The sequence below is a fragment of the Camelus bactrianus genome, chromosome 12 (assembly GCF_048773025.1).
Source record: "Camelus bactrianus isolate YW-2024 breed Bactrian camel chromosome 12, ASM4877302v1, whole genome shotgun sequence".
NCBI lineage: Eukaryota > Metazoa > Chordata > Mammalia > Artiodactyla > Camelidae > Camelus > Camelus bactrianus.
Window position 1 is genome coordinate 62,140,101 of NC_133550.1, and position 13,298 is coordinate 62,153,398.

Here is a 13,298-nt window from a genome sequence, read left to right on the forward strand (position 1 = left end):
CATTGTTCAAATCTATATATGTACTGATTGTTTTTCAGTCTACTTGTTCTATCAATTTTTGGGAATGGAATAATAAAATCTCTAATTCTAATTGTGTATTTTTTCTGTTTTCCTTTTAGTTTTTTAATCAACATTTGTGGGTGTAGCAAAAGCAATGCTTAGAGGAAATGTATAGCTTTAAATGCTATATATATATTGGAAAAGGAAAAATGGTTTAAAATCAATAATCTAAGTTTCTGCTTTAAGAATTAAAAAAAAAAAGCAAATTTAACCTGAGATATGTAAAAGGAAGAAAAAAGATGAGAGTGAGGGGAAAGTTAAAAAAGAAAACAGACAAATGATAAAAAAAATCTACAAAGCTCAAAGTTGGTTCTTTAAGGTGAATAATAAAGTTTTGACTCAAAATACAACATTGAATAACAATAACATATAATCAAAGAGGGGTAAATTGGTGTTAAAGTGTTCTGTTTCTTGAATTATTCAGGAGAGGGCAGAATAAGATATCGCTTAATTTTAGACTTTGGTAATCATATATGCATGGTAAAATTCACAGATTATCACTAAAAAGAAAAGAAATTGAATATATAAATTCCAGAGAATATAGGAAGTAGGAAATACAAATAGAAATAGAAAACAAGAATAGGAAAAACAAACAAAGGAAAGCTCAATCGGTTAAAAAAAAAAAGCCAAGAAAAAATAATAAAGAAGCATCAAAAAGAAAATGCAACGAGGAAAAGGAAGAAGATTATAGAAATAAGTTCAAATATAATAACAATCACAGATGTAAATGGACTAAACACACCAGATAAACACAGAGATTTTCAAAATGGATTAACCACCTTCCCTTCTAGCTATCTAAGAGATATAGTCAAATTAAGAGGGTATAGAAAACTTGAAAATAAAAAGATAAAGAAGTGCACAAAATAAAGCTATTTTTAATTAAATTAACATCAGAGAAAATATTCTTGAAAGAAAAGCAATTGCTAAGGATAGAGAAGGTACCTACATAATAATAAAATATTTAACTCACTGAGAAGATAAAGCAATTTGAAACTTATTTGCATCTTATAACACTCCCTTAAAAATGAATAAAGCAAAAATGGACAGAACAGCAACAAGAGTTTGACCAATCCACCACCACTGTGTGTGTGTACAAAACCCTGTAAGAGGGTAGATTTGAAATACAGTTAACGAGTATAATTGAATGCTCATTTATAGATTTTTTTTTTGAAAAAGAATTAGAGAATATACATTTACTTCAGGCTCCCATGGAACATTAGTGAAAACTGACCATATGTTATGCTACAAAGCAAGTCTCAACAAATATCAAAGATTAAAATTATACAGATCATCTTCTATGATTATATTGTATAAATTATAATAGAGAATAAATTATTAGTATATTTAGAAATTAGATTCTCATGTTTATATAATCCATTAGTCAAAGATGAATTTTAACATTAAACTGAAAGATAATACTGAAAATATCACATATTAAAACTTGTGGCATTCAGTTAAAATAGTATTTAGAAGGAAATTTAAAGCCTTAATTTCATACTTTGGAAAATAAGAAAGACTACAAATTTATGATTTACCCTCCATCTAAAGAAGTTAGAAAAAATGCAGCAAAACAAACCCAAAGAAAGGGGAGGAAAAAATAATAAAGGGTGGGAAATTGATGCAAGAGAAAATCAACATACAGTAGAGCAGATGAACAAAGAAAACAATTAAGTCTTTAAAGATACCAATGAACTTGGTAAACTGCTGAGATTGATCAAGAGAAAGCAGGAAGGTACAGAAAATATAACATCAAGAATGAATAAAGGAGGATGAAATTCCACATGTTGCAGATATCTATAAAATAATAATGGGGTATGATGAACAAATTTATACCAACATATTTGAAATTTTATACTGGACAAATTCCTAGAAAAATATAACTTACTAACATTGACTCAAGAAGACATAGAAACATGAATAGTCCTATAACCATTAAATACATTGAATGAGCAGTCTATCAGTCAGGGACTACTCAGGAAATAAAAAACACACCGGTTATTTGAGCAGAGAGAATTTAGTCGAAAGAATTGTTAACTAGGTACAAAGGCATTAACTAGGTAACTGAAAGGGTAAAAGGATCATTCTGAGATTTGCAGGCAGGATGCAGCTAGAACCATTCCTAGGGGTTGGGGAAACAAAGGGATGAAGTTGGAATTACTAAAATTTAGTGACTTAGAGGAGGGGTCTCAGAAAGGTGAATCTCAGACCTCTAATGAGGCGGTACTGTCAGGCTGGTGCAGGTGTCCCTTCAGCTTGGAGGAGGGGCCCCACAGGGTTGGAAACCAGACTTCTGAGGGGGCACAGGCTGGCTTGTGCTGATGTCTCTGGGGTGTACATGTGGGGTGTGATCACGCTGGTTCTGTAAAGACTTCAAACTGGACTCAGCTGCTGTTGCAGGATGAACAGCTAGGTGATTCTTACAGGAATCAAATAGGAAGCAGATGGAAAGTAGCCAGTCCTATCTTCCTCCCCTGGCCTCCTATTATTCCCCTAGCGTCCCCTGCTGATGGAACCTAACATGGCACCTGCTGGCCAAGCTGAAATGTGGATTGGAGTCCCATCTCCAGTATCACAATGCAGAGTGTAGAAGGGTGGGCTTAGAGCTGAGAGACAACAGCTTCAGAAGGGCATGGTCCACCTTGTTGGCTTCTCAGCATTCACAGTTACCATTATACATGCATTTGACTTTCACACAACAAGAAAACAACTCTAGGTTTCCAGTTAGCCTGGTGCAACAATCCTTCATGCCAAAAAATACATTCTCAGTCTCTCCCCCAAATGAGAAGATGCAAAGTCCCAACAGGCATGTTACCCTCATCTCTGGGTAATGTTAATAACCCCTCAAATCAAGTCACAGTACCATCTGAATACCCTGTTACCTAAATATGAAATTGGAAAGTTAACCTCCAACAAAAGTTATGTAAAATAGTAATAGAAAAGGGGAAGAAGAAAAAATACACATACACACCATAGAGCAAGCAAGGAAGAAAATATTCACAATTGATGGTCTTTGTTTCTGTAACAGGTCATGAGGCTGTAGTTGACATTTGTAATTCCTTCTTCTATTGCTCATTCTGCACATCCTTTGCTTTCAACTGTTTAGGGTTCTTTAGCTGATGGAATGACCTAAGTCTTCATTCTTGAAGTCTCTGAATTCTCAGTGGTCATGACCTTTTGATTGCTGTCATTTTCCATTAATTTTTATGATTGGACGTGAAGTATTAAGGGGCATCCCGGGACATCCTCTAGGTTTCAGATCTCACTCTTCCTGACTCCACTGTGTAGCAGCAAACCAATTCCTCCTCGTAATCAAGATCAATTAGCCTTGGGGCCACATGGAACCCTTTCTTGGTTTAATGGCAGGAAGACCAAAATGGCTGGTAGTAGCTCCCACTTCCAGTTGAGTGGAATTTAATTTAATACAACTCTAGTTGTATCCTCTGGTGGAAGCACATCTCTCTTGGGAACCACAGCCTCCAAACCCACAGAGCTCAGAGCTGTCGGGATGGGAAGCAAAAATTCTGCAAGCAGGTTATGAGGTGTACGAGAGAGAGGACCCAATCCTACTTCTATCCCTTAATTCCTGGACGCATTTTTTCTGGTGAGGAGAGAGAAGGCACCGTATATCAGTTTCTAACCCAAAAAATAAACTGCATCCTATAAGATAGACTCTTTTCAAGTTGCTCTTTCTGCCTGGAAGCCTGGGAAGTTTTCTCTTTTTCCTTTAAGATCATGCATTTCACCGGGATGTACCCTCACGTGTGACTTTCTCAACCCAAATAGAACTCAGTGAGCCTCTAAATCAGTTGGTAGGTGTATCTTCCCCCGCTCAAGAAAAATTTCTTCTAGGATTTAATGATGACTTCTTCCCCATCTGTTCACATTTGTCTCCATCTGGAACAGCTATTATTTGTCCATCAGATCTCTCGGTTTTGTTCACCAAGTCTCTTTTCCCTCATAAATTATATTTTTGGGTGATGATCTTTCTTCATATTTTTGAGATATTTCCTGCATGTCATCTTCAGGTTGCTAATTAGGTATCAATAATCTTCAATTTGCCTGACAAATTTTTTAGTTGAAAATCGTGTTTTATGCTCCAAGAAGTTTTGTAAGTGTGTGTAATTTAAAAAAGGAGATCCATTTGGATTTTAGATATCATTTTTAAAATCAAGCAGTTCTATTTTGCTAGGTATATGAGTTCCCTATTACTATGATAGCAGATTACCGTGGATTTAGTGGGTTAAAACAACATGAATTTGCTATCTTACCGGTCCTGGAGGTCAGAAGTCCAAAATCAGTTTCACTGGGGCAAAATCAAGGTGTCAGAAAGGCTGGTTCCTTCTGGAGGCTCTAAAGGGAGAATCTATTTCCTTGCCTTTTCCAGATTCTCAAGGTCATCTGCTTTCCTTGGCTCACAGCCCCTTCCTCCATCCTCAAAGCATATCACTGTAACTTCTGGTGCTGTTACCACATCTCCTTTTTCTGACTCTGACCCTCTTGCCTCCCTCTTGTAAGGACCTTTGTGATTTTATTGGGTCCACCTGGATAATCTAGGCTAATCTCCCACCTTAATATCCTCAGCTTAATCACATCTGCGAAATCCCTTCTACTATATAAGGTAACATATTCATAGGTTCTGAGATTAGGACATGGACGTCTTTCAGCATGTGTTCTAATTCTTTATCTCAGTCTTCCTTCCTCTGGCTGCAGGGATGCCTCAGTCATCTTCCTTGGTCAACCTGTTGGAATATCCTCAAAGGCAGGAGTTTGGCAAGTGGTGAAAGGCAGAGGAGTCGCACACAGTGTGTGCCAGTTCAAGGGGGGCATCTATCAGTAACCCCCATCCCAGGAATCCCCGAGGAAACCTCTCTGCAGTGTCTCCCAGCCTTAAGTCAGTGCAGGCATCCAGGTCTTTGAATTTTCCCCATACACTTCTTCAAAGCCATTGTCATATTATTCTATGAGATTACTTAATCTGTAGTGACTTCATGTGCTGATTTCGTTGGCTTCCTTTCTCAGCAGTCTAGATTTCTTTGTAGGTTTTGGGAATTTGGGTCTGCAGACTTATTTTGAGAGGAAGCTGTTTTGTTTCTGTTTCTCTGCCTTTTCCCCCACTTCTCTCCCTCCTGATTGCCCTCTCTGACAGCATCTTTCAGTTGCTGGGTCTTTGATCCCTAATCTTGATCCCTCGTCACAGCAGTAGCTCAGGTGGTTACTGTTCTGTTGTTACACCGGGCGATGACTGATCTAATTACAGAGCAGTGGGAGGTTGGCACAGCCCCTGGTCACAAGGTTTCTATTTCCCTCCTTGCCTCCCACCCCAGCTTCCAGTTCTTCTTTTCATAAACAGGGGACAACCCACCCAAGATCCAAGACTTCGAACAGTGAGCCTGGACCCTGTCCTCGTTTTGTGAGCAGTCCTTGGGGACAAAACAGAAATTGGCTGGATTTCCCTCCATGCACACTCTAAGCACTGTCAGTTTTTCTCTTCTCCATCTATTTCCAGTCTTTCAGGTTATTTTCTTCTCTACGATTTCTTTTCTTAATTATGTTTTTCCTCCTTTTTGTGTTTTATGATCGTCTTGGTAGAGTCTCCAGAGGAGTATGAACTGAATGCACGTGGTCACCTCAACTGCCAGTCTGTACAATCATTTAAAACTCTGTTTTTCAGTCTACATAGATTTTGGTTAAGAAAACACTGGATGGATAATTGATTTAGAGACTTTTCTATAGGAAGGATTAAAAGTTTTCACTAGCAGATTTAACAGGGGTGGAAGGACAGGTAGGAATCAAAGCTGAGTTCACATTGCTAGCCTAAGGTACTGGAGTTTAAGAATCCAGGATGGTGAAGCAGATTTTGGAGGCAAAGACAGAGAGGTGAGATCTGAGGCTTGAGACAGAAGGAACGGAGGACAGAGGGAGAGAGTGGAGTGGCCCAGACTTTGTGTTTTTCAAGGCCTGCAGTGAAGGGGTAGGAAGAGGAAGGAATGTGTTAGTCAAGGAGTTCTGCTATGAGAGGCATCGCTCTAAAGGCGGAGTCTCAGGGAGGGAAATCTCACCTCCTGGGTGCTTCAGACAGGCCAGTAGAAAAGGCTCAGCTCTGCACTGGGCTCGGCTCTGGGTGTCCCTTCCTGGGGCATTCCTCCATGAACTTCTGCACCTGAAAGTCACTGACTAACGTGAATGGGAGGCTTAAAGCAGAAAAGCACTGTGACTTGGCTTGGCTTAGGAGTTGCTCTTAGGCAAATCCACAAATGCCCCATCCCTTTACATTTGCTTAGCCCAGAAGCTGACAGTTGGAGCTCACCTTTCCCCATGCATAGGTCCAAATGGAAAGTAGTTCTGAGTATTTTTGGTTTTCAGAGCCATCTTCCAGCCCCCGAGAGGAGGGTTGTCATAATTCACAGCACAAGCGCTGGTGTAGATCCACGTACTCGAGCAACAGGAGCCAAATCTATGAGGGGCAAGGAGATTCTGCCATCAGACGGGCTCTTGTATGGGCGCAGTGAGGCCCTGGGCGATTAGGACTCACCTGTCTGGACCAGGTGGAGCCCGCGTGGAGCTGTTCGTGGTCCTGAATCACAGCTGCTAGTCTCTGTTGCACTGTTCCTCTACTTTCTACTGGGGCAGTGGTGACCCCTGTTCAGTCTCTTTCAGGGGTTGGGAATCAAGTGAGTGAGGATGTAAGAGATAAAGAGAAGAGAGAAAAACAGAGTCCTTTGGAGAATCCTGCTGTTGAGACATTTCCAGAGAGAAGAAAATGGGACTATTACTTGTGATTGGCATTTACAAAGTTTTACAGACCTCTGGGAAGTTGGGAAGCTCATGATCCCACCATTTCCCTTTGATGGTAAATTTATATGTGAGGGCAGAGACACAGGACTGTGAATTTCTGGAGTTTGGGGTTCATGCTGGATTCCCTTATCACCTTCCAGTGTATATGGCAGGTGTTCAATAGGTGTTGAATTGATAAGATGTTAAGAGAAAGAGTGTGGATTAGGTACTCATAATCAGTTTTGCTTTCATCCCTGCCCAGCAAAGGGGCTAACATTTGACATTCAATTGTTTCAGCCATTTGATATTAGGTTGTTTAGTTTGATTGTCATGAGAAATTCATTACAAATTTCCCAGTCAAGAATCAGTCTCATAAGGCAAGCCTCCTGAGTGAGATCTCATTGCTCCTATGAGGTGAGTCCAGGGCTCAAATTCAGGTCTTGCTGACCCCAAAGGCCATGGTTTTCCCATTATCATTGGCTACTTTCTTCTTATGCAAGGAGAGAGACATAAATACCACAAGGGAAAAATGGGCTTGTAGTCTGTACAGGTATCTAGTTTAATGTCTGGAGATCATGTTAAAAGGTTAGGAAGCTGGTTTTGTGATGGCAACTATTGCTGATCAGGGTTTGGGGCCAAGAGCTTAGGTCTAGGGTTGGGGGTCAGGGAGACGATGGTCTCAACCCAAGGCCCAGGGGTTTTCCCCATCTCAGTGCCTCATGCATGTTCCAGCTTCAGACAGCAAAAGTAATGAGTAACTTCCAATGACAGAGGAAGTCACTAGGAGAGCCAATAAAGACACAACAGATCTGGCAGGGGAACAAATACAGCTCAGGTGAGGTGCTAGGAGGCTTGGTCTAAGCTACACCAGGTGCTTTTCTCCAGCTCCTGGATAAATCAGCCTGGCAGTCACCCAGACTTTAGTCAGATCCAGAGGTGCAGCCAGCTCTGGATCTGCATCAGGCTAGCTCTCTCCTCGTGTCATCAGGGAACGGAGTTTTTTCTAGTCTATAGGGAGCTTATCCTGATTCCACGTGGTCCACCTGAGTGCTGCCCTTCACTAACTGGGCAGCATAGCCCTACAAACTGCCTTCAAAAGGTACACTTAGAGGAGGATGCCAGAATGCTTTTCAAAGGATCTGTAGACATGCGTTGAAGTACTTACAGAGCCAGTGTCCCCTTTGCTGCAGTCTTCCCTCCTCCCCCACCCTGTGGAGGAGGCTTCCATGGCTAACTGGAAACCCAAAGCAAGCTGAACCATCAGATTCTCTCTTCTGTAGACTTAGACTTAAGAGACAGTGCTTCTCCTAGGTTAGCTTTGGCTGCTGGACCTGGAAGGTCAGGGAGTCCTGGGACTGGGGGGCATTTTGGGACAGGCATGATAGCCCTTGTGCAAAAAGAGAAGCCAGACTGATGAGGGAAGGAACGAAGGAATTGCAGAAGGAAAAGCAGAAACAGAGAGGATGAGGGAGAGAGAGGTGCTGCCTCGATGAGGGCAGCCTGCAAGCTTTGTGGTGCTGGTGCCCGGTCAGCATAGAGGTCAGAACAATGGCACAGCATAAACTCTGGCCTGACGCTTCCAGCTCTCTCCCTGCCACTTACTGACTCCATTTCCTATGAGGGGAATGGATGAAGGAGAGTTTTATTGGGGGTATGAATTTGTAATAGTCATTCAAGCATTTGCTATTTAGGAGAACGTAGAATTGCAAAGCATATTCATTAGGTATTAGGTCCTTGAAGCATCCTCTTAAGGCATGTTCCTCCAAGTTTTCACACCACGGATCACCAATTTACATAAAAAAAAGGCAGAGTGTCATCAATGATTTTAAATTACAAGATGAAACAGTATTTTAAACGTTAAGAATAATTTCATACTAGTAAGATCGCCCTCCTGCCCTCCCTGCTGTTCTTTGCGGGCTTTTTGCCTTTAGGCCGGGGATGGAGCAATCAGTGGGTTCCACCCCCAGCCACACTGTGATTGGTTCAGAAATGGACATGTGACCTAAGCCTGTCCAATCAGTGTGAGTCTCAGGACTTCTGGGAACTGGGGGACCACAGCTACTCTTTGCTGGTCTGAGTGTTGGGGTGAACGTGAGGGACTTGGTGCTGCCATAACCATTTTCTATCACAGTGGGGGGCGGGGGGGGGACAGTCAGAAAAGACGCCAAGGAGGAGGACAGAGCCAAGGCACATGCAGTGAAATGGAGCCAGCACTCTGGCATCACAAACGATATAATTAGTTCCATTTATTATTTAATCCATTTGGATTTAGGTTTCTGTCGTCCCTGACTGAGCGCACACTGATCTGTATACTACCTGCTTTTTTTTTTTCTCTCACCGCTTGCTAAAAAGATATGCATTTACCTTTACCAGGATTCGATTTTTGTTTTTGTTTTTTCTCCCTTTAATCCTGAATCAGATGCATTTTGTTGACCATTAACTCTTTTCTGTGAATAAGGCAGCATGTAAAAAAGCAAACTCTTTTTATTCACAGAGCAGAACCCTTGCTTACGACAGCCGTGGCTGCTTCAACTCTGGCACCCATCCCAAAATACCATTTCTAGCACATGACTCACAAAGTAAATAATCTATAATTGAGAAGCCTCTTATCATTATTTTGGCACCACCAACAAAATGACAAGCCAGGCAGCATTTTTCCTTCACATTTGAACCCTGTATATGCCAAGGGCTTGCTTCATATCCCACACGTGGGCAGGTTTGGCTTGCTGAAAAGGGAAGTATCCGCTAGTATGTGTATGCCCTAATTGCTTTTCTACTTTGTGTATTCTTGAGGTTGTGTAATGTCCAACAGTGTTATCTGATAAAGGAGTTTTGTCATTGGTCCCTTTGGCTCTCTGCAAGCAGAGTCTTTATCACTATTTTTGCAGCTGGTTTACAGCCTTCTTGGTGATTGTGTGACTGATTTTTATGTGCATTTTTTAAAGAGAGCAGCAGCTTAGAACCATGCCTCTGTAGCTTTGGTCTCCTGCACTTTTAGCAACAAGGAAAATTAATTGTACATTAGAAAGCATTATTTTGTATTTGTTCTTGAAAAACTGGATTGGTCACTTTAGGGGAAGATAATGGAGCCCTTTTTTATGGCTCCAGACTGCTATTTATCAAAGTTTTAATTTTAATGGTAACATATGGAGGACTAGGAGCAACGGACGGCTGGTCCAGTGAATGAAATTTGCAAATATTTTTCACTCAACTTACACTCACAGTTTTCATTTTTGGCTACATGTGTAAAATCATCACCCAAGAACCTATCCTAGAATATGCAGTTTCATATCTCATAGATTCACTTGAGAACTGTTTGTTCATTATGCTTACCGTGTTCTTCTGAGGATGGTTCTGCCATTTTCATCATTACTTTACCTTTGAAGAACCTCTTTCAAACCACTGATCCATTTCGGCGAACTGGAGATAAAATACAACCTCACAGTGACCACAAAAATTCATAAATAGCAAACAAACAACTTACAAGCAAGAAGCCCTATGCCAGTCTGATTCTTGTTACTTTCTAGGCAATACATCACTTCTAACTGGTAGCTTTTAAGATTTTATTTTTATTCCTGGTGTTCTGAAGCTTCACAATGGCATTTTTTGGTGTATGTGTGTGAGAGGGCAAGAGAGATGGCGGTGGTAGTGGTGGTGGAGGCAGATGGGTGAGAGTAGGCAGGTCTTTGAAAAATATATCAGAACTGTGAGACCATTAGTACTTTGTCTTAAGTCTCTTTCCCTCAGTTCTCACCTCTCTCTGGAAGCTTTTTGCCGTTTTATTGGCCAGGAGGTGGCTGGTAGGTAAGGCGTGTAAGGACCACATCAGGTAGGCGCATGCTCTGTGCTATGCCGACTCATACCTGTGCTAAGCTGGGACAGCGATGCCAACTTCTGCCAGGTTGTGGCCCTCTGTCCTTTTACATGGAACTAGGATAGAAAAATAACCTAGATGTAGTAACCTATAATGGAAAAAAATACGAAAACAAATGCATGTATATATATGTATGACTAAAATATTATGCCGTACACCAGAAGTAGACACATTATAAACTGATTATACTTAAATTAAAAAAAAAAAGAAAGATAACCTAGAAATAAGACAAATGTAGCCTCTTTCTAATGATCGTATCGCTTTCCCTTTCCTTGTCTTATTTACTGGCTCAGATCTTCACAAAGAAGATGGCTAAGCACGGTGATACGATGACGTGATGGCCATCAGGGCTACTTTAGAACATTCCCATTATCCTTCTTCCGGTCCGTGGTGAGGTTCCACTTTCCCACACCTTTGAGGTTAAACATGAGTGTGTGGTTTGCTTTGGTCAACGAAATGCGAGCAAAAGTGACACATCAGTTCCATCCAGGCAGAAACTTTAAGAGCTGGAGAGTAATGTGCAGTGTCTCTGCCAGGTTGCTGAGTGATTAGGTGGAGGCTCGGTGGCATCAGCCTGCATCGCGGAGGCTGGCGAGGACTACAGGATAGACTGTCCCCTACCCTTTACCGTGCCCGGTGAACTTAAGCAAGAAAAAGACTTTTCATTGATTTAAGCCATTGAGATTTCGAGGACTGATTGCCCCTGCAGCATAACTAGCCCCTTCTGACCCAAACATGTGGGTGCACATCTAAACAAAATGCATGGATCCCTTTGCCAGATTCGCTTTCTGAAAGCTTACCCTGATCGGCGCCCCGCAGAATCCACGAGCGTGCCTGCCCCCCTCCGCCGATTCCCCAAGGCCTCCTTTTTTTTTTTTTTTAAACAGAAGACACCCGTGTATTTTCAAGCTTTCATTATCCTAATCGCCATTCTTTCATTTTCTGTTCGTCAATCACACACCCAGAATCAGGGAGATTCTCAGTAGACCACTCTATTGGTATGGATTTTCAACAAGCAAGACTAGTCCTAACAGCATTTTTAACAAAACTGAAGCTAATGTTGGGTCTCCCACGGTAACTAAAATACAAGGACTTACGCAATATTCAGAGATTTCCGGTGCGCGGCGCTGCTGCGCTGTTGGCCGAGTCTCTCGAGGCGCGAGCTTGGCTCTACCCGCTTGGCGATGGTAGTGTCACGGGGCGCCGGGAGGGCGGCGGCGTAGGGGGCCGGCTGCAGCCCGGGCTCATGGGAGAGCGGCGGAAGCCCACCTCCGCCCCTCGCACCCCAGGGACCCGCCCTGCCACCCTCCTCGCGGTCCGCGCCCCTGACTCGCCATCGCCCCCTTCGGGCAGCGGCCGGAGCAGCAGCGCACTGGGTACCCGGCACCGCACCCAGGCCAGCGACCGTGCGGCTGGAGGGAGGATGGAGCGGCAGCAAGAGCCTGGCTGTGCCCTCGGAAGGCAGGTTTTCAAAGAATCAGGAGTCAAAGGAAAATTAGGGAATGCACGGACAGATTTGAACAGCACTAAGACTCCAAGACTTCAAGAAAAGGATTGTTGCTAAAACTGAGCGCTGTCACACTGCAGGAAATCGGGGCTGCTGTTTTGAAAACGAGATCTTGTGCGATAAATGCAGCGCAGGACATATATTTATGTTCTTACCTTCACTGAAATACTGTAAGATTCGGGGGATTCTGTGACTATGCCAAGGAGGAGAATGATCGCATGTGGAAGATGCAAACACGGTTCTCTAATGTCATAAATCTGGAAAGCGAGAGCCGGGGTTGTTTTCCAGCGATGCAAATGCCACGCCCCTTCCGTCCAGACCACTTGTTTGTGACCTCTGGGTCACCGCGAGTGTAAGAGAGGAGTACTGACACCGTGAACAGTCTCAGCAGAGGGAAGCGGCTTAACATCTGAATGACACTTGCAAACTGAATTTGCAGTGCAGGGTTTTCAAACAATTTGCACGTTTCCCACATGCTTTGAAACCCTCTTTAAAAACTCGTGTGAAATATTTAAATAGGTCAAAATCACGTTGATTGAAAAAATGCTTACATGCCTTAACTGTCCCCCCGCTCTCCACTTTATGTTGTTTGGTTGTCATTTTGTTCACAGCATTCAATTTTGGGGGGTCCATTTGACATCAGTCTGTGGTTTGTTTCCTAGTGGTTGCTTCAAGTCAGATCCACTTACTTCTGGCAACATCCACCCCTGACCCCTAGCCCGTTTTCTCTTTCACTGTGTTAATGTATTCAGCAACTCCTGCTGTGGCAGGAACTGGTGAAACTGCTCCGTTCTTGGGCCTCAAGAAATCTTACATCTATTCCAAAATTTGTTTCATAGGATCACTGTCTTAATTTCTAGATTTCAGATTTGGGCTAGTGCTGTATCATCCAGTATTTATTTTGACAAGTGGTTTCAGTTGCTATTTTCAGGAAGCTGTCAACTCATTTGCCTCAATTTTCACAACTAGTATTTTTTCACTAAGCTACCTCCTATGACCATTTCCTCTAAAAACTCAAGAGTAAGTTAACACAAAGCATAACTCTATAGAGCTGGGGACTTTCAGAGAGGTATTGTTTAAAAA

General features: G+C 42.4%; 1 long non-coding RNA gene across 7 annotated transcripts; it reads right to left on the bottom strand.

Annotated features, from left to right (window-relative positions):
* Nucleotides 1-352: 352 nt before the first annotated feature.
* LOC105073108 (uncharacterized) lies at nucleotides 353-12,477 on the bottom strand. 7 transcript variants are annotated; one of them, XR_006726803.2, is made up of 6 exons: nucleotides 11,806-12,477; nucleotides 10,589-10,764; nucleotides 10,168-10,254; nucleotides 6,593-6,792; nucleotides 6,368-6,514; nucleotides 353-6,220 (listed from the first exon to the last, which is right to left on the bottom strand). It is a non-coding gene; the product is annotated as an uncharacterized LOC105073108 (long non-coding RNA). The 7 variants fall into 7 exon arrangements; XR_012510919.1 differs by having other exon boundaries at nucleotides 6,593-10,254; nucleotides 10,698-10,764; XR_012510918.1 differs by having other exon boundaries at nucleotides 6,593-10,254.
* Nucleotides 12,478-13,298: the final 821 nt, after the last annotated feature.